Here is a 26831-nt window from a genome sequence, read left to right on the forward strand (position 1 = left end):
CTGTAATTAACGTGAAAAAAAGCATTCTCAAATTTTGTGGATGTAGGTCTCTCACTGAAGAGGCAAAAACCAGTGCAAAATAAACACACAATCTAAAGAGCAAAATCAAAGTAAATAAACTGAGATACTCAGAAGAAAGCATCTAATAGCATTAGAATACTGTTTAGATTAAAGCTTCTTTCTTTTTTTTTTTAAAGTTAGTAAGACAAACAGTAGTGAGCAAGAAATCTGGAGAGGTGTAGCTGCCTTTCTTCCTTCTCTAAAGGAGCCATTCCTAGTGGAACTTCTCATAAAAAGAAAAAAAATAAATCAGTTGGGGGGGAAAAAACCCAACCAATCCAAAAAACCAACCCACAATCAAACCAACAAAAACACCCCAAAATCACAAGAAAGAATAAACCCACAGGCCTGAAAAAAATCTCTAAGCCAGTATGGCAGTATGTCACCAAAAAAGTATAACAGAGTATAAATACAGGGTAAAAGAGAATATAAATAACCAATTCCATAGTTCATAGGTTTGACAGAATCTGTACTGTAAAATTGTGAATCAGTCCCTTTTTCCTGCCAAATCTTTGAACCATCATCCTTTTAATTCTTTCTTCACCCTTGTTTTGTAAATTCTAATTCCAGAAATAATTCTAAACTTAACCTATAGCTATTGCCTCATTTATAGACTACTTATTATCATCTCAGCTTCTCTCTTCACCAACTCTTTTCTTCTGCCAGCAAATGGGAAAAAAAAATATCCAGGAAGTTTCAACTTTTGCATGGGGTAATAAAAGAACACACACACTTTATCTTCTACATTGTGTGCTGCAGTATAGGCACCCATCAAGAAAATCGTATAAATACCTACAGTGTAACAGGTATACATTTTTTTAAAAGTGCATACACATTTATTACTTCTAATTTCACACCTGTGTCGGTGCAAGTGGCTGCAGCCACCCGGACCCCTGAGGACAACGCAGACACCCAGCTGTGGTGGTCAGGCCCCGAGGTTTAATGTCTCACTCTGTATTTAGGGTGAGAGCCCATAATCCCCCAGTTCAGTTATCTACATACTTTTGTATAGTTGGTTAATGTTTCCCCCTCCCTATTTTATGTATAATTCTATGTGTATTTATTTCCCTTAATTTATGTAGTGGGTTGAACCTGAGTTAGTGGACAGTCTTTTAGACTAATGACGCTTCTCACAATTTACATATTTAAACCGCACAGAAAGGCGGGATTTGCCTTTGGTCCGAGCTCGCCTGCCGGAAGGTGGAGGGGCTCCAAACTTCTGTGCCCTGCCGGGCCGGGGCCCCTGCCCCCTGCTTTCCCAATGCCACGGCACGGACCCTGGGTCACTGCGGGGAGAGTTGTCCCAGAGCTGCAGGCAGCTAAAACCAGCCATGGACTGCCACACAGCTAAAACCATCCAGCGTGGCTTCTTGGGAAGGGCGGGTCCCTTCTCCCTCCTCTCTACGCGGAGCCGGCGGAGTCAACAGGAGCCGGCGTAGCCTCCTGTCTGCAGCCAGCGCACTTCATGCCAAACTGAAAAAGACACCATGCAGCCAGCAGCACAAAGGGAACAAGGCTTTCTCCACCGTAAAGCCTGACAAGGACACTCTTCAACATGGCAGTTTCAGAGTGAGAGAGAAAGAGAAAGCAAGTCACGTGAGACGAAGCTGACCATGGCGACGGGAGAGAAAAGGGCGGTGCCGCGATTCTCGCACGTAGCTTAAAAAACTTCTTGCATGCCATGGTAAGAAACTGTAATATCACAAACTGTTTGTCTCTTTAATCCATTTGAAGTACACGGGGGGATGAAAAGTTCCCCGTGAAAATTGTTAAGAGTGCCTATGCTTGGCTATATAGAAATATTGAGAGGCTTTTAGACGTCTTGTCACGAAAAAAAAGTCTTTGTGTTCAGACTAAAGTAACTCATCCTTAAAAAAAATTAATAACCGCATGTGATAGCCTATGTTTGGCAGTGTGAAGGAACTGTGAGATTTTTCATGGAAGAGCTGCTTTATACCACAGCAGATTGCTTCTTTCTGGGCGGGTCTGCTGTTGGTGGCAGTTGGGGAACCATGTGCAGCTGAAGAAAACCCTTTTTTCCTTAAGCATATGAAAGAGACTTATCAAGAACTGCAACACTTACTAAAATCCCATGTCCTGTTACCCTTTGTGTGAGTTGAATAAAAGGAGGAAAGTGGCTGGAGAGGGGGAGGGGGAATTTAATTTCTTGTTATTTCCCTTTACTTTTAATTCGGTTAGTAATAAAACTTTTCCTTTGTACTGCAACTGTTTAAGGTTTGTGCCTGCTTTGCTTTCTCCTAATTCTTATCTCACAGAAAGAAAATAAGTAAGCGATAATTTGAACAGAACCACTACACTAAATTGGTGTTTCCGCCCAGTTTTTGAACTTAACCCACTGCAATTTAATATGCATAAATTCTAGAAAGGTCTATCGTACTCAACACCCCATTGGTTCCTTCCCTAAGTCTTTTGTGTTATTTCCATTGGTTCCCTTACCCTCAATCCCACCTCCTGTCAAGTATTCCACTGGTTGTAATCCCCTTCCCTGCCTTCCCTATCCCCACTATAAAATCCCTGGACCCTGCCAAAAATTCGGCTCTTCATCTCTTCCCCCTGTCGTTCTACCTGAATAAACCTTCTGCGTGGAACCTACACGGAGAGTCCCCTCTCTCACTTCTTCACCTCCACCTGCATGCTCTCACACTCTGCTCAAGGGACAGCTCCCTTGGCTAAGGAGCACACACCCCCCCGCACCCCGATCCCTTTGTGTGTGCCACAGTAAATCAGATGCTGCATGGCTAGATCTCCGGCCTTCTCTTCAAGCCAGCATACGTGGATATTGTACACACCTCTGGTCATATTCGGGCAATAGAGAGGAGCCAAGCAGGGCAGGACCGAGCAGAGTCTAAACACAGCTAGGTGATGCTGGGCAGAGCAGGGGGCTGGGCCAAGCATGGCTGAACACTGCCAACCACAGCCAAGCCCAGCACAGTGGAGCAGTCTGGGAGTGAGCAGCACAGTGCAACACACTGCCTTTTTCAGCATTTGTCCCTCATTGTTTTTCATTGTCTTGGGCTCAGGGAAGGGAAATCTTGGTTTGCAGAGAGTGTTCACCCTCTTGCCTTTGTTTTGGGGAGGCCATGTGGCACTAGCTGCAGAAATGTCCACCATCTTGTCTCTGTCTCATCCAACACGTGGAACCGAATTGAGGTGATGAGCACCTTCTGTGTGTAAATCAACCTCTCTTTTGTATACTTTAGTTATTAATATTGTTGCTGTTACTGTTTGGTTTTTATCCTATTGCTGTTTGTTTTCAGTAAACTGCAATCTCAACCCATAGTCTCTGCTTTTGTTCCTCTCTCACCGGAGGGGCTAGAGGGAACCAAGTCACACAGAACACAGAATCACCAGGTTGGAAGAGACCTTCAAGATCATCAAGTCCAACCCATGCCCTAACACCACCTCAACAAACCATGGCACTGAGTGCCACATCCAATCTTTTTTTAAATACATCCAAGGATGGTGAGTCTACCACCTCCCCGGGCAAATGATTCCAGAACTTTATCACTCTTTCAGTAAAAAACTCTTTCCTAACATCTAACCTAAATTTCAGTTGGTGCAGCTTGAGACTGTGTCCCCTTGTTCTGTCAGTTGTTGCCTGGAAAAAGAGACCAACCTCCACCTGACTACAGCCACCTTTCAGGTAGTTGTAGAGAATGATAAGGTCACCTCTGAGTCTTCTTTTCTCCAGGTTAAAGAACCCCAGCTCCCTCAGCCATTCCTCATAGGGCTTGTGTTCCAAGCCCTTCACCAGCCTTGTTGCCCTCCTTTGAACACGTTCAGGTGTCTCAACATCCTTCCTGAACTGAGGAGCCCAGAACTGGACACAGTACTTGAGGTGCAGCCTCACCAGTGCCAAGTACAAGGGAAGAATGACTTCCCTGGTCCTGCTGGCCACACTATTCCTGATACAGGCCAGGATGCCGTTGGCCTTCTTGGTCACCAGGGCATACTGCTGGCTCATGTTCAGTCAGCTGTTGAGCAGTACCCCCAGGTCCCTTTCTGTCTGGGCACTGTCCAGCCACACTGTCCCCAGCCTATAGTGTTGCAGGGGGTTATTGTGACCAAAATGCAGGACTTGGCACTTGGACTTGTTAAACTTAATCTTATTGTATTCTGCCCATCTATCCAACCATTCCAGGTCTCTTTGCAGAGCCCTCCTACCTTCCAACAGATCGACACACACTCCCAGCTTAGTGTCATCTGCAAATTTACTATTAGTAGACTCAATACCCTCATCCATATCGTCAATAAAAATATTAAACAAAACTGGCTCCAGCACAGATCCCTGGGGGACTCAACTAGTGACTGGCCATCAACTGGATGCAGCACCATTCACCTCCACTCTCTGGGCCCGGCTATCCAGCCAGTTCCTAACCCAGCAAAGAGTGCACCTGTACAAGCTGTGGGCTGCCAGCTTTTCCAGGAGTTTACTGTAGGAAACAATGTCAAAGGCCTTGCTGAAGTCCAAATAGACAACATCCACAGCCTTTCCCGCATCCATCAGGCAGGTCACCTGGTCATAAAAGGAGATCAGTTTGGTCAAACACAACCTACCCCTCCTGAACCCATGCTGGCTGGATCTGATCCCCCAGCCATCCTGTAGGTGCTGTGTGATGGCACTCAAAACTATTCCATTACCTTACCAGGTACCGAGGTTACACTGACCGGCCTATAATTTCCAGGATCCTCCTTCCTACCCTTCTTGTGAATGGGCATCACATTGGCCAGCTTCCAATCATCTGGAACCTCACCAGTGAGCCAGGACTGTTGGTAAACGATGGAGAGCGGCTTCGCAAGCTCATCTGCCAGCTCCCTCATCACCCTGGGATGGATCCCATCTGGTCCCACAGATTTATGAACATCCAAGCGGCTCAGCAGTTCTCTGACTGCTTCCTCCTGGATAACAGGGGGACCATCCTGCTCCCTGACACCATCTACCAGCCCTGGAGGACAACTGTTCTGAGGACAAACCGTCTTTCCAATAAAGACCAAGGCAAAGGTGTTAAACACCTCCACCTTCTCCCCATCTGCGGTCACTAAATTCCCTCCTGCATCCAGTAGAGAACCAAGGTTGTTCTTACCCTTCCTTTTGCCATTAATATATTTGTAAAAACATTTTTTATTATCCTTCACAAAAGTTCCCAAATTAAGGAAAGGAAGTGGTTTGTTCGGCATTTAATTCCTAGTGGTTTTAAACCACTACAAGCCCACAAACTCCTTGCTTTCAATTCAACACACATGCTCTAGTTTCCCTTTACCTTGAATGTTAAGGTAAAATCTTTTTTTTTTTTTTTTTTTTTTAAGTTGCCTTCAACAGGTAACTCTGGTTACAGGTAACAACAGGTAACCTCTGGTACGCAAAACTAGAAAAAATACACTATTCAATAGTATTAGGAGAAATACAAAAGACTGGAGAAAATGGAGGAACCAATCCCTGCTGATGTGCTCACATGGTGTTTTTAAGAGTGTGATAGAAAAAACAGCCATTCCTGCAGATGGCCTAGTTTTCACAATAGTTCCACTAGAATTCACAGCCTTGCAGGCTTTATCTCAGCAACCAAAACTGTGCTGAAGGCTTTAACTCTTTCAGAAGGAAATCATGGACCAACCTCTCAGGACTTAATGACACAACAGAAAATCAGCATCTGGAGGGGTTTGTTCTTTATTCATGTTGTTGTGTGCTTCCAGAGCTGAGAATCAACCAGTCCTCCCGTTGCTTAACTTACTAGCTCTCTTCCACTTTCAATGAGAATAAATGTGTTTACTGCTAAATTCTGTGATAAAATAATCCATAATCAACAAAATTTTCATACTACATTTCATATCAGGATTTAATGGCTCAACATGTGAGTCAAATAATCCCTGGATTTAAGAATCCTTAAGTACTTACCTACAAAAGTGACGCTAATGGCTTCAAAACTTTTTCTGCAGACTTTTAATATTTATATGGTCATATGCATAGGAACCCAGAGTGCCGAGAATATTTCTCTGCCTGTTTTTAAGGGTTCTTACCCCCCTGAACAACACTGTTTTAGCCTCAAACCTTGGAAAAAATTACCAACAGTCAGACAAGAACTAGAAAATACAGTGGTGTGAATTAGGTGACAGACTACTATGTAAGATTGTCACAGGGTGAAAAATTCAGAGGTTTTGGGCTTTTCTTTGTAGTAAATAGGTAAGAGTAAAAAATACCAAAATGGAGGATTGTTGTTGTTCTCTAAACCTTCTTCTCCTTCTTCTACTACTCTATATTCTGCAGTAAAAGTAGTTTGGAATGATTGGATAGAAAATTCCGCAGTTCCTAGTCGTGTTACTGAATAATTGGTAGGAAAATGAAAATAATGTACTTTTTTAGTAACTATTGGTTAAAATATCTTTAAAAGGCTCTGTAAATCTTGATAGAGAGCTCTCACTCCTGCTTTTCTGTGCTCTATGCTGTACCTGGGTCACGCTAGTGGCTCTGTTCCTCTGATAAGACTTAATAAACAACTATCTGGAAGCATTGAAATTCAAGGAAAAGTCTCGGTTTATCTTTGAAACTCCTTGCAAGGACTTTCAGCAAATTCTCTCCCATCCGGAGGGACTTGATTTACAGCACAGTTCAGTGTCAATATGCATTTCATAATGCCTCTAAATACTGCTAAGATAGTGAACACATAACACAAAGTACACAAAATGTATGTAGAACTGAGACTGGGAATCACCATGACTTATATGGTGATGTAAGAAAAACATTTCAAGTGCATGAAGGGTAAAGGAAATCAGTTTGAATCTGTTATAGGAGAACAAAAGCAGTAAATCATACCAAAACCCTCTTACTATTTTCAACAAATACATAAGATGAACTTGTATTACCCATTACTTATGTGCAGATATGTGAAGATAAGAGTTCAGAATCAGAGAAACTAGTTTTCTTTCACGTCTGTCACTAGCTTGACAGTCTCTGATGAATGGAGAAATTTCACAGTCCTCCTGAATGAAAAACTGATTGAAAGCCTACATCCACTGAGAAGTATTTACCGGGCAAAAACAAAGGCCATTGTGTATTTAGCTGTGTGCTCAGTAAAGTAAGGATTAAATCTTCAGTTATCCTATTCTGTTCTTATCTGTGTATAGGAGGGCTTAGCTCATAGCACTACTGAAATTCCATTCTACTCTCACATTCATATAGTATGTCTTCTTTGTTGTTTAAGGTACATATAGTCAAAAGGGTCAATTTTGCCTTCAGAAATTTTTGTTACAATTATCATAACAGAGTATGTTTGAATTCAGTTCTAACTGGAATTAGAAATCTTTAAACCTAGATACATAATAAGTGATTTATTGCAAGATAATTTAGAATCTAAGTACCATGCAGCAGGAAGGCAATCTGCAAGGTCCTTTATAAAATATTTTGAGGTAATACCTGTTAAAGGTACCTAGAGCACATGCAACGTGGTTCACATTTGAAAAAAACAGAACAAAACAGAGAGAACTGATGGGGTTTTTCTTCTCTTCATTTCCCCATGATTGTTTTTACTCCTGCTTTTTAATTGCATTAAAAGCTAAATCAGCAATTTTAGAAATGTATGATGACAGGTAATTGTAAAGTTTAATTCACTTTCCACCAAGATAAAATATCTTAATTCTTAAGTGTGCCTTTCCAAACTGACGAGACTGCAAATCATCTGCATCACTTTCAAAAGCCTCTGTTCCCACCCTTGTGTCTTGACCCTCTGCTGAGGACATCTTAACTACTGCAGAGACATTACGAGAAAGCATGTGAAGCCAACACAGAGTTGTTCAAACAAGCATTTCTTCTTATTAATGTGTTTCCAGGTTCAATGTGTTCCAGTAGTATTATTTTTGGTTTATTATTGCTGAGGTGAGAGGAGGAGGACAAATATTCCCAAAGGCATATTCAGCAAGGAGAAATGCTTGGATGTAAGGTGAAAGACTAGGTAGATCCTTTTCTCCCATTTACTCTCTAAGGTCTCTATTTTTTCCTGGAAGAAAAACATATTCTCAGTTTTAAAATCAACTATGCATGCATGCATTTTGGTACTCTGCCAGATTGTCTTTAAAGTTTGTTCTTACTCTTGCAGACATTAACATCACCCCTGAGAAGCCTTTCCCTTTACTCTGAATTACAGCAGCTGTTATGTAACTCATTCTCTTCTTGCATTTTCCTGTAACTTGGAGAGAAGCACTTGCGTTCAGATTCCTTAGTACCTGTACAAATGACTGTACTTGCCATTGTATGTCATTCCTTTATGTATTTTAATTTAAAGCAGTGACAGACTGCTGCCTGATGTCTGGGAAGGAATACTTAGTATGCTAAGCACACTTCTGAGTAAAGTAAGATACATCTGTTTTGCATACAGTATTAGACAGTGCTCCAAACTAAATCATTGACACTTCCTAGTTTGCTGGTACACTGTTTTTGCAGTAAATTGGGTAAATCTGTATACAGAATATAGTACTTCAATATTTCATTAAATGTCATCTAGATTGGAATGAGAAATTTAAAATAAATGCATTTATTTGAATGACTGCAACCTGTATTTGTCCCATGTGTCTCATACACCACATACACGTTGTTCTAGTGTTTTGTATCTGGGATAAGTCTCAGCCATCTTTTAAATTAGTTTTAAAGAGGTTCTCTTAAACCAGTCAGAAACCCCCTTGTAATTTAATGGGGAAAAAACAAAACAAAACAAACCCATATTGACACTATCCCTTTTTGAAAGCCATTTACGATGTCCATGCAACATAAACTGGATTTTTTGTCCAGAAGACCAGAGCACCAGCCACAGACTCCTGAGCTCTGCAGAAGACACTGTAGTGAATTTGCTGTGCATGTCACAGAGAACACAAACCAGGAGACAGCTTAGACATCCTGATAAGGTCTCAACATTTTTATAAGAGACCCCACTGGACCTCACTGGAAGCAGGAACTTAGCACTTTTTCTTAGTTATAAATTTTGCATTTTTTCTGTTATCCTTTCAAACATGCCATGTGAGGCAGTAGTATGATAATTAACCTGAGGCCCACGTAAAGATTGTTGTCTGATTATACTCTCCAAGAAGAAAGGAAAAGCTGCAGAACTACAGCAGTGACTTCTGCATAGGAAAAACGGGTCTAAATGTCTTCACAGATGACTCGATGGGTGTGGAGGTCTTCACTACTGATAGGGGAAATGGGTCGTAATGTCTTCAGGAACGACTAGGTCTGAAAGAACCAACCAGGTTCTGGAAGAATGGCTGTGGGGGTCTTTAGGAGAAAGAGGGTCTTACTGTCTCTATGAACATCAAGCCACTCAAGTTTGTTACAGAACCCAAACAGTTTGAACTTCTGCACTTTAGGGTAATAGGAGAAATGGGTCTGCACAAGTCTATTGCAGAACCCAGACAGTCTGAACTTCTGATGGATTCTCAGAACCCAGACAGCCTGCACTTCCGAACTTTAGGGGAAAATAACAATACATGTTCAAGGGGGAATATGTATTAGCTGGTATGGGAAGTCTGTACCTTCCTAGTACCTCAGCCAACAGGGAAAGGAAAATGACAACATGTGGTCAGGAGTTTAGGATAAAAGGAGCCTGAGTCCTCCAAAACCTAGGGACAGATCCCACAGTCCCCAGTGGACTCTCTCCCTTTATTCAAATAAAGTTCCAGAACTCCTCTGTCTCCTTTGTGAACAATGGCTTTTCATAGCATGGCTTTTCCACACACTTCAAAATATTATGAAGCAATGGAGAAATACGGAAGCTTTCCCACATATTTTCAAGACACTTTTTCACTCTCTCACATCAAGCATACAGCATTATCATAGCATCTCTCATTTCAAAATTCACTCTCTCCATGCTGTGATAATCATCCCAACATACAATGATTCAACAAGAACCAAACAGTGCCCTACACAACACCCTTCTCTGAGCTAGCAGCTAATGCCCACAAAGCAGCCCTTCTGCATGACATGGTTTTCACCATTTGATTTGTCAAGCATTTAAACCTTACTGCAGAACCAGCAGGACAACATCAAACAATTCCAATTTTTATTAATACTTTCAAATATAAATGTAATCTTTTACCTCATTTACTCAGCAGATACTTGAAGCTTTGGCTCATTTTACGAGGTTCTAAAAGTTTTTGGATAGCAGCTATCTTTTGCTGGCACAAAATCGCTGTCTTTAGCACCTGGGTGAACTATAATGTTATGGACTTTTAAACTCCCAAGAGCCGGCCCAAAACTAAATTCATCTGTTACTAGTTAAGAAATAAAAGTTATTTTAAAGTCTTGTTTCTACTATAAGATGTGACCAAAAAAGGACCAGAGATTGTATGTATTCAACTTACGTGTCATATTTTCCTTCCTATATTTACAGGAAATAATGTCTAGGTCCTTTCCCTCCTGCTTCTAGCATATTTCCTGCCTCTATCTAATAAATGGGATAAAAGTAAATCTGTTTTTAATGATTTCTTAAGTATTTAAAAGTTTAATTTCTAAACATTTTGGATCCTCTGGTCCTGAATCATCTATCTTTTGAGATTGTGTGTGTCATCAAAAATATCATTCATTTTATTATAAAAGAAACAATTTTGCTTCAGTAACTGAAGCTGAGTTATTTCTATCGGTATCCAGTTTTTCTGGGTAAAAAAATTAAAATAAGCACCAAACAGACATAGTTGCAACACTCACTCAACAGGCACAATTAGTACAGTTTTGACATAATTATGTCCATGAGACTGCGGTTTATGTGCTGCTAGGTAGCGGAAACTACTACTAGGTATGCAGCACTTATATTGTAGATAAATAACAAAGTTTAGTCTTGAGGGAATTGAATCCAACATTTCTTTTCTAAGAACTCTGTATATTCATAGTTTGTTTTCCAACTGCCGTGGTGATATTTTTTTCCCTGTCACAGGGTTATTTGAAATGCTTAGGTTATATTTTTAAGTCTTGAAAAACTTCTGCAGAAAAGGTGCATGTATTTTACTACTACTTTAAAAATACTCCATACAGGGTTAATATCAAGCATCTGAAGCCTGAAAGGGACCATAATCTCTAGCACTAATGGCTACACCAATCAAGCATCCATTAAAATATTTATTTATTCTAATTAATAATGTTATTAATTTAAAAGGTTATATTCTTTCACAGTCATCTCATTACTGAAAAACACAGCACACCAGAAGAATGTTAAAAATGTTTACTGAACAGACAAGCTATCCTTAGGAGCCTCAGCCGTATAAGACTTCAGGTTTTCTCAACCAGAGATGTTGGTATCCTCTATTCAGAATGGGCAACACTACTTTTGTTGTGTGGGAATTGCTTTGCAAAAACAAGGAACATAAATTCTTCAAATACTGCAAAACACACTGTGCTTATGTTCCATCAGATAGACTGCAGCTCCATCTGGACCAAGATAAAAACTTAGACTACTCTAAATCTTCACATGATGAAGCAAGCTCAGAAGCCTTTCTAAGACCATAATTTTTAAATTTGTTTATTTAACAGGTCTACTTTTCACCATGAAACTCTAGTGTAACTCCCAAGCTTTTTAAAATGGAAGCTTTATAACTGATACATTTATTGCATAAAGTCAACTGGTAGCAGAATCAAAGCAAAGTAACACTATCTAGAAGCAGAGCTATATACATTTCTCTCCTAAATGCATTTGGGTGAGACACAGATCCGGATGACTTCACATCTGAAGTTATAGACAAAGGCTAACAAAGAGGCACACAGTACATTGATGTGATACCCAGAAGAATCGATGAGTTGGGATACCTAGAAGAACAGAGGATTCTCCTTAACCCTAGCTGCCAGTTTGCCCCTGTGAAAGTGAAGTTCAGTTTTTGTTCTCACACATTTGTTTGCTCACACTGAAACAAACTGAGATGCAATTTTGTTGCTCATAGCCGTATATGAAAGCCACATGCATAACGTGTTGGCAGTTCATGGCTGTGGAACTGCTGTTCACCTGAGAACTTGTCTTCAGATCATTAGAGCTCTCAATCCTGAAGAACTTAGCGTTTTTTTCTTGTTCGAACAGCAGTGCAGTTTCATGTTAGCTTTAAGTCACTGATGAGAGTCAGCATGTGACAAAGGCTGCTTGGAGGAAGGAGCACAATATAATGAGAAGCGTGTTTAAAAGACAGCTTTTTTTTTTCACCTTCTTCTACCAAACTCAACTCAGCTACTTGAACATTAGGCCCATGTAGGCAACTCAATGCTGTGGAGGTGTACAGAGCTATTTTAAAAATCTGTAATTTTAAAATTTTCCTAAATTACAGGGGGAAAGTTGAGATTATTACTAAAGTACTTAAAAAATCTAAAGGTTAAATATCTGAAAAAAAAGTTACCCGTGCTCTTTCAAAGCTTATGATTTAAAGAGAAAATGCTATCCTTTCAACAAACACAATTAAGCAAAATGTACAAAACTATGTAACTCTTCTATGTTCATCTTTGCACCTGATTAAAATTTCAATATTACTGGAAGATATTTTTTCTTTGCATGCATAATATATTTTATTAATGTTTTATAACTTTATGAAGTTACAGAATTGCTCATATAGAACATAATTCTTCTCTCTCTGTTTCAAATCCAGATGCAAATGCATTTTAACCATTATTTCATCACTTTTTAAAATATACACTGCATCTCCTTTCATAAAAACATGGAACATCCTTCCAACCATCTCTGACCTTGAGTGGAAAAAGATTTAATTTGCAACAGGTTCATGAGAGGTTGCAGAATTACGCATCCTGCAGGATACATCTTAATATATACACATACACACAAGAAATTAGGAGTTACAAAAGGTCTTTCCTGATAATGCCCTTCACTGAACACACACCCCCATCATAAATGCATACAGCTACAAAGATTGATCTTATCTTTGCCAAATGAAGCATCCTACAGAACCTATCAAGTATATTAAAAGTAAAACACTTTAATAAGAGCTACTAAACACCAGGATGACTCTGATTAATTAAAATTCAGTTAAATCAATTAGATCATCTGAAAGAAAAGACAGGGTATCGTGTTTAACAGATGTTACTAAACTTATAACAATTTCTTAATTTACATTTGAACTTTGCAGCTTTTATTTCAGATTTGCAAATAGTTCTTACATGCTAAGAAGCTTATCTGACTTTTCTAGTTATGGTAGCAATTAAAAAATACTTTCTCTAGCACTGCAAAACTTGCCTCACTTTCACTCTTAGAGCAGTGCCTATAAAATTATTAACATTATAATAAGTTCTGTGGAATTAAATACAGAGGAAGCATATCCAACACAAAATCAGAGCCTAAGTTAAATCCATGAAAAGCTTTTCTGGAAGTGATTATGGACCTTTTTAAAATTACTACTTCCATTTAAGGATTTGAAAACCATGTCTATATATGTTAATGCATAAAAGGGGGAGAAAAGGAATACTTTAAATTTTTAAGGATGTAAAACAAAAGTGAATATAATATTATGAATAGCTGGCGCTAAAGGGATTGCAAAAATTGTAATCTGGAATTAACCCATTTCACTTAATATGAAGACCCACCTATTTATTTTTTTCAAATTTTCCTGAAGCACAATTCAGAACAGTAAAACTTGACTAAAAAGCCCACTCTAAACACCCAGCAGAGTGTGTGGACTTAGTGACCAAAATCAAAAGGTGCATGAATGATGTTGACCCAGGAAAAAGTTGCTCAAATAGTAGACTAAAATTTAACCAAGAAATATAGCAAGGTTTTAGTAAATCAACCACAGTAGATGGATCAGCCATATCAGGACTTCAGAAATAAAGATGTATCAATCCTTGAGATTTGCTAGTCTAATGTCTGTTTGATTTTGAGTTATTTTATGAATATTGGTCTGCAGCCAAAATGTCTACTAAAGAACTTTATTTCATTTCTATACACTTCCAGCCATCACAGCCAACATGCTCTCAATCCAATAGCTATCCCTAACAGGAGTCATGCTGAAGAAGACAATGAGACCAGTTGCTAACAGAATTCCAAACCATTTCTCACTGTGCCAGTTTGGCCAAATTTAGAAATACATCCTCTGAGAGAAGGCAGGTTACAAACCACCCCTCCCCCACCCGGTTCAGGAGAAAAAAAGAAACTTTTTCCTCAAAGGAAAGTGAAAGAGATAAAAACTATTTATTTAACAAACACATGGGAAAACGAAAATATGCTAAATAATAAAATCTCTTGCTGTGGAGAAAAACCTGGGAAAATGTTAGTCCTCCCTTTGGTCTCCTTCCTCCTCGGAGCTGGGACTTGGCCCCAGGCCAGGCCCTCTGTGCTCGGTGGAAAGTTCGCCAGATGTGTTCTGATATTGATGCAGTCCAGCAGAAAAAGGGAAAAAATCCGAAATTCCAGAAAAAAAACAAAAGTTCAACTCTCCGTCTCTCTCCGGAGAAAAAGAAGAAGCTGAAAAACTGACCGAAAGCTGGCTGGAAAAAAAACCTGCTTCCTCCCACTCCCGCCGCTGCTGCTAGAAACCAGAGGAGTCTGTATCTCTGTGTCCTCGAAACATGAAAACAAAACTGCAAAACTGCTTTGACGAAGTTTCCTCCCCCCTCTCAGGCTCAGTTTAAAGGCATAGAAAGGCACAAAATTAATTTCTGGGCATGGGGCAGCAACAGGGGATACACATCACAAAGTCACCCCAAGACACTCACTGTCCACTCTTTTCTTCATTCCATCATATAGGCAAATCGTTACATCAAAATGACAGCTAAAATCTGCCTTTCTATAACAACTTATCAAGACTACAAAAATGGGTCCAAAATTTTATGTGGTGCTATGACAAAACTTTATCATGCTCCTCTGGATTCATATTGTGTAGGTTTCTAGCTAGACTAAATACTAATAGTTCTTGCTGCCACCACCCATAAAATTTTTTTTTTCTTGGTTGAAGATAATGAGCCTGAACACCTCTATAATTAATTATCTTTTGTCAGAAATACTTTCATAAAACCTTAACTAAAGCATGAAATTATTTATACATATATATATAAATTAATTTCATGCAAAATTTACTTAGTGTTTGGGGTTTATAAAAAACTTCTTGTTCTTCTACAGGATATAATATAATGTTTACAGTTAGATATGCAAACACCTGTCATTAATATGAAATTAGTGTAAGTAGCAAGATTGTCCTAGTGCTTCTTTCTCTGCAATTCTTTTGTCCATCACAAATAATAGATTAGAGTAAAATAAAGAAAGTAGCAGGAACAGGAACAGAACTTCTTAATAAATTGCCAAGGTTGATAAACTATTTGAAAGAAACATAACCTTAAAGAGAGGAAAAGAAACAAAGTGTATAAAGTCTCTTTTCAAGTACACTTGAAGAAAAATCTTAATGATATATTAATTCTAAAGACAGCAATGTTCAGCTGACAACCATTTCTGAGCATCAGCACACAAAGCAATGACAAACCATGATTTACAAGACCTGACAACTATTTTCTAATTATTTATATTTATAGATGTCTGGTTTCACTTCATGAGCCATGAAGAACACTTCAAATGGAGGAAAATAAGTGTCTTCCAAGTAAAACAAAAAAGTTGCCTTCAATTTTATTTTTTGTTTCCATATCTGGAAGGTTTCTTAATAATTTGTAATGATGCTGCCCTGGCTAGGCTGCCAAGAGCATACCTATGGACCTTTCTGCTTTTCCTGTCCTTCCATCCACAGATGCTGCAGGCTGTCTTTTGTCCCAGTCAGGTCATTACATTACACCAAGCCTTCGAAGGCCCTTCAGAGGGACTGAACCTTTTGCAGGGGAAGGAGGGCAAATGGAAGACTAATGAAAAGGCAGCTGCAGAGCTGCCTTTTCATCAGCTACTGTGTTTCCAAGGCTATCTAAAGTACCACCTGAGAATCTCCAACCCTGGGGATGCCCAGTGACAGACAACAGGAATTACAGAAATTTTCAGCTGCAAAACAGAGCTTAAAGACTAACTAGCAAATTAGATAAAAGAATATAAAACTACAGACACAGGATGCTAAACATAGCTGGAACCAGTGGATAAACAGATAATGAGGAGCCTAAGTGGTTTTTGTGGCAAAGTTATGTAACAAGAAACAACAGCACATGCCCTAGGAGAAGTTTAAGGCAAGGTCACCTAAAATTTTGGGAAATCTCAGTGAATATGACCACCAGAGACCCCTTTAGACGACCCCCTAAGATCATAAAAGGACTTCCAGTAAGGGACAGAGGCATGTAAATTGGTTCTAGGAAAAGTGATGTTTATGTATTAGCTAGGAAGTACATTGTAATGAATATGCATGATCATGATGGAATAAATACCTTGTTGTGACACACATTCAATTAGAGGAGATATCCTCTGAATGTGTCCAGTCCAAAGAATGCCTGCTTTCTAATATTCAAATTGTGTTAAAAAATTTATTCTTCATCAGATTTCGGTATCACCAGGACATCAGTGCAGTAAAAGCAGTTTAAAGATGACGGCTGATTTGCACATTCTGCTTCTGCCTTAGGAGAAAGTGTAATGCCTTGGGCATTATGAAAGAGCATCAAACTTCTTGGTTAATATTATAAGCTTCAACACGTAGAAAACTACCACTGCCAGAGAGAAACAAGCTGGGAAGAGCTCCCTAGTCTCACCAGAAAAAAAGAAATTTAGATTAGATTAGAATGGAATGGAATGGAAATACAAAATAATTTCAGTTTGAAGGGGCCTACAGTGATCATCTTGTGTGACCACTGCCTGACCACTTCAGGGTTGACCAAAAGTTAAAGTATGTCATGAAGGGCATTGTCCAAATGCCTCGTAAAAACTGACAGGCCTGGGGCATTGACCACCTTTCTAGGAAGCCTGTTCCAGTGTTTGACCACACTCTCAGAAATTTGTCACCCTCCTCTTTTGACATGAAAATGGATGGACATCCCTAATGATCCCACTATGGTATTAAATTAATCATTTAGCATTACAGTTATAAAATTTTATAATCATTGATAATTCTTAATATTTCTCTACAACAACAAAAAAAATAGAGGAAGGTATAGAAGAGTCATGCTAACCATACCTAGTATGGTTAAGGCAGGGCATACAGATTCATTATTGGAGCAAAGCAGAGCTTCACCTTACAGAAAATTAAACCCTTCCCTATGTGTGAGGCATCTTTGTCGTACTTCAGTACAAGTAAGTTAACGGAGCAACAAAAAAGTATGTATGCGGACAGGGTAATCATGGTATCAGGTTAAGCTAAGGCATGGGGTTTTTTTGGTATGCAGAAGTGTAAAAATGGAATGGGATGGAGAATTTTACATTCTAGAAGTAACCTATAAAGAGGATTTCACTACAAAGGAGTATCTGTGAATCTTTATGAAATTGTAGTATTATATGAAATGAAAGTGTCAGACAAGAAAGCAGCTCATTCTCATAAATATGCGTATATTATTATTATACTGCTTGAAGTTTTTTTCATTTTGACATGTCCAGAACTAATATTTTGAAGAATAGTCATAAAATTTGCAAGGAGCATGACGAAATGTGGGACAACAAATCATTTATTTGTATATTTATTTGCTCTAACAAAAACATACAATACTATAAACTTGCCGAAACAAAATCCTCTTGCCTTTGAAATGGTACTAACAACATGCCAAGCACAAATAGAATACAACCTCTCCAAACATAGTAAAGATTTAACTCTATTTCCAAATAGTGAAGGGAGAGACAAGGATAGATAACAATTTCAGTGTTTGAATTTTAAGAGAGCGTTTCTGTTAACTTCTATTGCTTAAATAAAAGCATGAAAAGAATGCAACAGAAATCGTTATCCTAAAGGATAAGGAGAGCTACATACCTATAAGCCAAAATCAAATGGCAGCCAACTAAAAATCAATCAGCAATTGGTTCTATGGAATGATTATTTTTCATGCCTAAGACATTGGGGTAAGTTTTCTTTGCCTAAAAGACAACAGGGAAAAGAAGGAAATAAAGAAAAAGAGAAGTAACAAGATGCTATTACACAAGGGAGAGATGAAGGAATGACAGGAGTTTGGAGAATACCTTTTACATGTTCCCTGTTCAAAAAAGTGTTTTAGAGTTTGACTACTGTAAACAAGGGACAAATTAACTTTTTACAAAATGCTTGCTAGGAAGCAATTCAATAGAAACATTCCTTTGATAGTGTAAAACTTTCATATTTTTCCTTGGCTTCAGCTGAAAGCTCTGCAGCTGTACCCACAATTCTGCTTTCTTACTCCTTCAGGTAAAATAGCAAAAGAAATAAGAATACATTCTAGAAAAGAAAAAAAACATAGAATCTCAACTTCATTCTTTGTCCTTTTTTTTCTTTCTTTTATGTAAAAGCAATTATTTTGCCTTATTACATGAAATTTGGGTGGTGGTTATAAAAGTAAAACTGCCTTCCAATGAGAACTACATTTCTACTTACACCATTAAAAAAACCCCAAAATTTCCCAAATGAATCAATTCACCAAATGGATTTTCAACCCTGATACTGAATTAATACCGTAATACTAAATCTGACCAACTGCTTAGATTCAGCTTCAGATAAAATAAAAAATTAATCTTACTCGATATTTGCAAAGAAACCAAGAGATTAAACATCTTCTGCTGCAGTGATTCCAGCTGTCTCCACAATCTTTCCACTTTTGATTTCAAAAGTTTTTTCAAGTTGGGAATTACATTTTGCTGATTGGAAACCTTTGCGCATTATCATCAGAAACACTGTATCACAAGAACTGTTCATTTTGATTACTTTCTTGCTGGACTAGTTACTGAAGCATAAATAGTGATGACAATGAAAATAAATATTACCTATCTTACCAGAGAAAAAACAACCTTATAGGAGTATCTTCTTAAAACAAACCATAAGCACCATGCTTTCCTGTGATATTAATACAAAATTTTAGTGAGGCAGTTGCAAAAGATCAGCTTTCTATTCTACATTTCTGACTGCATTTTGAACTAGGCTGTGCATAATGTTACATATGTGGCCTATAGCAACTAGCCTGAAAAAAAAAATAACATATTTCCTTCAACTGATTTAAAATCCGCTTTTTCTGATACACATAAATGATGGAAATCACCCATTTTTGTCTGAAAATTATTTTATTTAAATTGAAAAAAAAAATCATTTGCTTCTATTTTTAAGTTAAAGAAAAAGAACTTCTAAAGTAAAAATATCAGATAAAAGAAGCCTTCAGTGTGCTGCTACTCTAAAATTTTAAATTCATAAAAGCTTCTCTTTTTGGTAGAAAAAAAATTGGCTGAATGAAAAATCATTTGTACTTCCCCATCTTTTGTGAAACCAGATTGGAAGAAGCAGTGCCAAGAAAGCTCGCATTTAAAGAACTGAAATTTTCTAGGAGATCTTCAGTCAGGATCAGAGGACAGAATAGTTACTGAATGCAGATAAGCAGATTTATTTTTGAATGCTTAATAAATAGAATTTCAAAGTAGATGTATGATACTCTCTGAATTCACTGAATCACTGTCATAACAATGGATGTTACACGCGATTTGGAAAGTCATTCCATATATTAAATGTTGGATTTATTAAAATCGGATCAAGTGAAATCCTGATCTGACTGAAAAAGAAATACGAAAATAAAATTCTTCTAAAACTCCAGTAAAGTGATGGCTGTTCAATAGAATCACTGCTAACATTAATAATTAAGAACAGTTTGAGTACAAAGTTTTCCTTTTCTTTCAAACATAATTAATAAAATGATAACTACAACTTTTGGTTTAGTCATTAATATTCTCTTAAGTTATTTGAATCCTGGGTGTGATTCACAGACATTAATAGAATAGCTTACTACTGCTTACAGCTTTTAATTAATTATTTTAAAAGATGAACTTAAAAAAAAAAACCAAAAAATATGGCAAGTAAAAAGTTTTGGGGGAAAAGAAAAAAACCCCACAAAACACATTTCTTGTGGAAAAGCTTTAGTATGCAATTTTGCCTTGCATCTAAAGACATCTACATCATCTTGGTTTGCACACCAAGGTAAACAACAATGGTAACAGACACACATCTCACATCTCTTGGGGCTCATCAGCTGCTTTTGTTCTAGTCCTCTTTAGTACATTCAGTTGCCTTCAATTTTTTCCAAAGCTCTATCTGTAAACGCTGCACATTTCTATACTTCACACCAGGAAGGTTGCCCACTTGCCCTAAGAACTTAGTTTTCTTAAGTACTGAAATCGCTGCTAGTCTGATTCCTGACTGACAAATTGTCACACTGATGGAAGAGTCTGCCCTTAGTGTTTTTTCACCCCCACCAAAAAAAAACCCCAAACCTTTGAAAGGTTGCTTTAGGGAGGGTAACGATTTATTCTCTTTTTTTTTTGCTACTAGTAGGACACATTAGTTGATTATAGGTATTTTATTGAAGGCAACTTTTTAGGCCCAATTCATTCAGTGTGTTGGGTTAAAGGCAAATTAAAATAGCACAGCTACAGTTGGTGATCTGCCCTTCTTTGAGTCATCTATGCCTATAAGATCTTCCAAGTACAGCCAGGATTCCACATTAGAAGGCATTCAGTATTTGGTGCCTTGAAATGTTTCACAGATGTCCGGTTACCTATTCAAATACTTAGTGAGCTTTTGCTTCTCAAGACAAACCACTCCAGCAGCCAAACCATTCACCATTCACACCAACCAACAGAGCCCATGCATACTTCTTTTGAACAGTTTCCTCCTCACTTTGCTGGTGAAACCAACAAAACAATTTAATTAAATTTAATTTAATTTAGAAATTAACGGCAGTGGCTATTTGCTATAATAATTGACATTGCACCATTCAACAGGTTGACTCCCAGTGGTGTAAGCAGAGGAGACCTTGCAGAAACAAAGGCTGATTCCTTCTTGAGCTACTTCAACATGTGTGAAGCTAGGAGGTCATGGGAAGAGATTACTCCTCTCTAGTTGACTTTCCTGCAGCCACATCTCAAACAGCATCCAGCTTTGGGGTGTTCCTAATGAGTAACATAGAAAATAAAAACTTTCAGTTCCCCTGAAGCTGCTGAATAGCGCTTCAAGACGAATTAGCAAAAAAGATAGAAGGATGCAAAGGTATGCACACAGGATGATAACTATAGCTGGAAACAGTGGAGAAATAGATAAAGAGAACTACAGTGGGTTTTTTGGCAAGTTATGTAACAAGAAGCAATAGCAGATGCCCAAAGAAAAAGTTCAAGGAAAGGTTGCCTGTAATATCGAAGCATTCAGTGAACACAGCCACCAGAGATCCCTTTAGAGGACCCTCCAGGGCCATTAAAGGACTTCCAGTAGGAGGCATATGCATGCAAATCAGTTCTAGGAAAGTGATGTTTATGTATTATCTAGGAGGTACATTGTAATGAATATGTATGATTATGATGGATAAATACGTTGTTGTAAAGTCCTGTCACACACATTAGATTAAAGGAGATAGTCTTGTAACATGTCCAGCACTGATAAAGAACGCCTGTTTTATAATGCTTTAAATTGTGTTAGAAAGTTTATTTTCCAGCCGATTTCAGTATCACCTCTGTACAAGACGCCTCAACATCCTGAAGGCAGTCCAATGGAGGGTGACAAAGATGGTTAAGAAGCTAGAGGGCATGGAACAGGAAGAGCAGTTGGTGAAGCAGCACTTTACCAGAGCAGTCTAAGACACCACTTATCTGCACATCCCCTCTGAAGAAAACTCCCCTACCTTAAAAAGGGAGTTAAAGAGAGAAGGGAGAGATACATAGATGCCCAACAAAAAGACACCTGAGAATAGTGAGAAGATGCAACGTAGAAATTTTCAACTGGTCATAAGGGAACAATTCATCTCAGCAAGAGTGCTGAAATACAGGGACGGAGAAGACCATGGAACGGGTTTTCAAAACCTGACTGGATAAGGCCCTGAGCAATCTGACCTAGTTTCAAAGTTGGGCTGATGGAGCGGAGTTTTAATCTAGATGCCTCCAGAGACATTTTCTGACCTAATTTCTTATAAAGTTCTGGAAGCTTTCCTCAGAGTAAGAGAGTAAAGAGTTAAGCTAATACAGCAACTACAGCAGAATGAAAACAGAAGATTTTTTATTTATTCATGATGAAGGTTCAAAATATGGGAACAGAAGGGACAATAAGAAGTCAAAAATGGTCAAATATGAATCTCACAAATTCTGCAAACTAGCAGAGAAAAGAAGTAAGAAAATAAAAGATGCAAAGGAACAGAGACATCTTTTTGACACAACCATACCCACTTTTAAAGAGCCTCCTGAAAGAAACCTTTGCTATCAGATATCCAGCAAATTAATGGTGGCTGTTATTCGAAGTTCCACCTCTCAAACTACAAAGCTTAACTTCCATATCTATGAGATTAATACTGCAAGCTGATAAGGCAGATGATCTCTTTATACTAATAGTGTTTATAAGGGATATTTTACTGTTCAAGTATCTAATTCTTAATAGTATATATGCAAATTTATTTTTTAAAGGAAGCATAAAAAAAGTAAAGGTTTTATAGAACTGAAGAAATGGAAATTCTGAGCTGTTTCTCTACAACCTTCGGTTTTCCTAAGTAATCTATTGAGAAGTGCTGGTTTTCCTGCACTTTTTTACTAAAAATGTGGACATCCATTTCAGACAACTTGGCCATAGACAAATATATGTGACCTCTGCAGTTATAGAAGCATGCAATACTCCAACTGCAACTACTCTCAAAGAAACAACACCTTCCAAATAGAGCAAGATGGCAATTGTATGCAAAAACCACCTGCTTACCAAGAAATTGCACTTCATGTAGAACAATCAGTTTCCCACCACTACAGACTGAATCTTTGCATGACTTCCTGCAATGAAAAATGCACTATTTGTGGAAAATTTACTTTGCATCTTATATTCATTCAGGACATACAATCACAAGACTGTGAAACAGCTCTGTTCCTTAAGCAATTGTCACATACTTCCTAGTGCCATCCTCAAGACTTTCTTTCTCATGAACTAAAATTGATGCAACTCCTAACCTCCAATACAATTTTATAAAAAATTGACAAAGCAAATTTGCATTAAACTGAGAGAAAAATAAGAAGATAAGAAGATCACAAAACAATAATATTTTATAGAATAACGTTACATATGGTATTTTTGAGTGTTATTTCCTATTCTGAAGAGCACTATTTTTTCCTGCATTGGGAAAAAATATTATTGATGCCATGATGATTTTTTGCCTTTTCTTTTATACCCCTGTTATATCTTTTACAACTCCTGTATTCTTAGTGCTTTTTGCCTACATTCTTGGACTTTTTGTCAAGCTAAGAGACTAAACATTTTAGAAGCTTCGTAGGTAGGGATCAGAACGCCTCAGACACCAAGGTCCTCTCCACAACACATTTTGTAAACTAAGATAGAATGATCCAGGGGACGGTTCCTTGGGGAGGGGGGCTCACTCGAGCCTCCCACTGGGGAATCTTTGATAGATATGCTAATTAGTAAGACCTATAATGTTATACCAGATCTTTTGCGGGGTGTGCATTGCAGTGTGCATTAAGGTTTATTTGACCTGGACGTAGTGCACCTAAGGATCCTTAAAATAAATACCAATGTAAAATCCCTTTTTCCCTTCTAACTGTGTTTGACTCTTGATCTTAAGACCAAGGAAAGGCATCATTACCATAGATATAACTAGCAGGATTAGATCTTCTGCCCTTTCCCAGTCTCTCAAGCCTTTCTTTGCCCAGACCTTTCCTCCCTTCAGTTCAGGCTCTTGGATAGGAACCATCAGTATTTCAGTCTCCATATGCTTCTATAATGCAGTGTGATAGAGTATTTACTTATTGGATGCCCAGATTATTAGACTAATTTTAAAAAAAAGGAAAAAAAAACACAGAGGGAAAGAGGGAGATTTTTTTGACTACTATCTTCAGATTTTTTTGACTACTATCGACGAATGGTAATTTTTGGTCAGATTCTTAGGTATTTTTTATTGTGAAAAATGAAAAATAAAAGCATATTTTACAAATCTGAAGAAAACTGGACCATCAGAGCTAAGTAACTTTAAAATTCACACAATCTGCAGGCAAAACAACACCCTAAAACTATACTGTTCTGTTGACAGATAATAAAGTTTTCTCATCAAATGTATTACTTTGGCTCACTTCTTGGAATACACCAATATGCAGTTATAATCTTATTAGTAACCCTGATACCAATACTTAGGAAAAATAAATTCTAAAAAAAAGCAAATTCTTATTAGTAAGATACAATTAAAAGCTTTTTTCAACACTTACCTCTAGAAGCTCACTTGTCCAGCAACGTCCAGAATTACTAGCAGAAAGCTTGCAATAGTAATAAAAGTTCTGATCTGCTACCTGACTAGTTTAAGCAAGTATTAAAAAAAACCCAAAAAAACCCACAGAATTGATAACTCAGTGTCTTGGGGTGACTTTATGATGTGTATCCCATATCGCTGCCCATGCCCAGAAATTAACTTTGTGCCTTTCTATGCCTCTGAACTGAGCCTGAGAGGGGGAAGGAAAAACTGAGCAAAACTTTCTCAAAGCAATTTGCAGCTTGTTCAAGGTCACACAGAGATAGCAGTTTTTTCCCCCAGCGGCGGCAGGGGAGCGAGGAAGCACCCGGCTTGCTGCTTTCCAGTCAGCTTTTGGCCAGGTGTTTCAGTTTCTTTTTCTCCGGAGAGAGACTGAGAGTTGAACTTTGTTTTTCCTTCCCTGGAATTCTGGATTTTCTCCCTTTTCTACTGGACTGCTTTCAACCTCAGAGCACATCAGGAGGACTTTCCACTGGGCACAGAGGGCCTGGCCCTGGGCCAAGCCCCAGCTCCAAGGAGACCAGGTTTTTCATCCACAGCAAAAGATTTTATTATTTAGCATTATTTTCCTTTCCCATGTGTTTGTTAAATAAATAGTTTTATCTCCTTCACTTTCCTTCGAGGAAAATTTATTTTTCCTGAACCTGGTGGGGGAGGGGTGTTTGTGCCTTCTCTCAGAGGATATATTTCTAAATTTGGCCAAACCGGAACATTCAGCAATTATTGTGTAGCATAAAATGCATTGTCATCCAATATTTATATCCCATTTTTAGGAAGAAGCATTTTGCAGTGACTTAGCAAAGTATAAAATGATATTTCAACAGAACCAGTGAGGAAAACCTTATTTCTACAAAAGATAGATCATGACCAAAAAAAATGAAGACATGGAACATAAGTGAAAGGAATGAGAGGGAGGTGTGTTTACAAACTGTGGGCCTGCTGGTAGGTAAAGCCAGATACTGATAGGTGAAAGAAGCAATGGGAGGAACCATAAATTCCATAGGAATTCCACTAATTGACACAGACTGTTGCTCATCCAAGGCCACACTAAATTCCTGGACTTAGAGAAAAAAAACAGAGACACAAAGTAAAACGGGGGCGAGGGGTGGAGCGGGGAATGCACATTACAAGGGGGGTCTGTATTAGGTGATTCAGGAAGTCTGTACCTCTCAAGTACCTCAGCCAGTAGGGAAAGAGAGAGGGTTAGGATAAAAAGGAGGCTGCATCCTCTAACAATTTGAGAGACCCTATGGGAAATGTCCCATGGCCACCTCTCCCTTTACTTAAATAGAGTTACAGAGCTCCTCTGTCTCCTTTTTGGACATAAACCTCTGACATCGTGGATTAATTTTTCTGACAAAAGCAAAGCAGCATAGGAAAGACACCACATAACCAAAACCACATTAATACACAGTTTCTAGTGGAAACTATATTCAGTAATCACCTAACAATAAGTAAACAAATGAAAATAGGAGCAACAAAAGGGAGTGTTGCCCCTCTCCCCTCCAGCCCTTCACCTCCTGAAAACAGTTTATTTCAAATGAAGAGAGAAAAAAGAAGAGGAAATTACCCTAATGAAGATAAAAGAGGCTAAAGTAAACCAGAAGTCTAATTAAATGCATTTTCCATGGAAGTATACACTTTGAGGATATTCTTGATGAAATCTATGAAATGTTCTGGACAAAGCTGCTGATGTGAATTCAGCTGTCATCATTTCTCTCTGCATAATAATACATAAGTAATGTAACAGTTGTGGTTTGAAGCTAGCATCCTTGTGCTCATCGCTGCTTCCTTTCCCTGAAGTATGGACACATATATCAGATATATAAAATATAAATGGACATTTGGCAGCTTGACAAGCATGCTGGAAATGAACTAAAAATCTCATAACTATGTAGAAATGGGTAATTTAAGGCCCCAGTGTCACACAAAGGATCCCCAGATGAGTGCAGCAGAAGAAACAGCTTCATATATTCAACATATTCACATATGCAAATTTACAAAAAATTTGACCTTCTTTTTAGCCACTTATTGCTTCCCTGTCTCTTCAGAAGCCCATGCAAGGGCTCCAGGAAGCACAAAATAACAGATACTTGTCATACACTGCTCCTACCATAGTCTTCTACACAAAATACTGGAAAGTTGAAAAGGAAATTGGAAAGCCTCAGACAGAGTTTAGCACTGGTATAAATGCTTTTCAGAATTAAAGGGATAGTTGTTTTGAAAGCACTTCTCTCTTCATTTTTTTTTCCCTAAAAAAGGGAAAGGAAAAAATGCTGAATAGCCAGTTTAATCCATTACTTGATGCCTTGCTTTGCCTTCTTTCCATTCCAGGCTGCAAGAAATTTGAATTCCTTCTGCTTAGGCAGAAAAGACTGACAGGAAATACCTATGATGGCCATAGGTATGAAATTAATAATGTCTAATAGATTATACATGAACTAGA

At 38.2% G+C, this 26831-nt stretch overlaps 1 protein-coding gene across 4 annotated transcripts in view; it reads right to left on the minus strand.

The window, feature by feature from the left end:
* Positions 1–26831, minus strand: part of ANO3 (anoctamin 3) — a 198434-nt gene that overhangs the window by 106823 nt on the left and 64780 nt on the right. Inside the window, exon 1 of one of the 4 annotated variants that reach the window (XM_042035654.1) lies at positions 24345–24492. The exons of the other annotated variants lie outside the window; for them this stretch is intronic. The gene's annotated coding sequence lies outside the window, so the exon portion shown is untranslated. Of the gene's footprint in view, positions 1–24344; positions 24493–26831 lie in introns of those variants that run through there. 4 annotated transcript variants of the gene reach the window in all.

Source organism: Corvus kubaryi, unplaced genomic scaffold (genome assembly GCF_017639235.1).
Source record: "Corvus kubaryi isolate FWS band 111438036 unplaced genomic scaffold, C.kubaryi_AGA036_p1.0 37384, whole genome shotgun sequence".
Taxonomy (NCBI): Eukaryota; Metazoa; Chordata; class Aves; order Passeriformes; family Corvidae; genus Corvus; species Corvus kubaryi.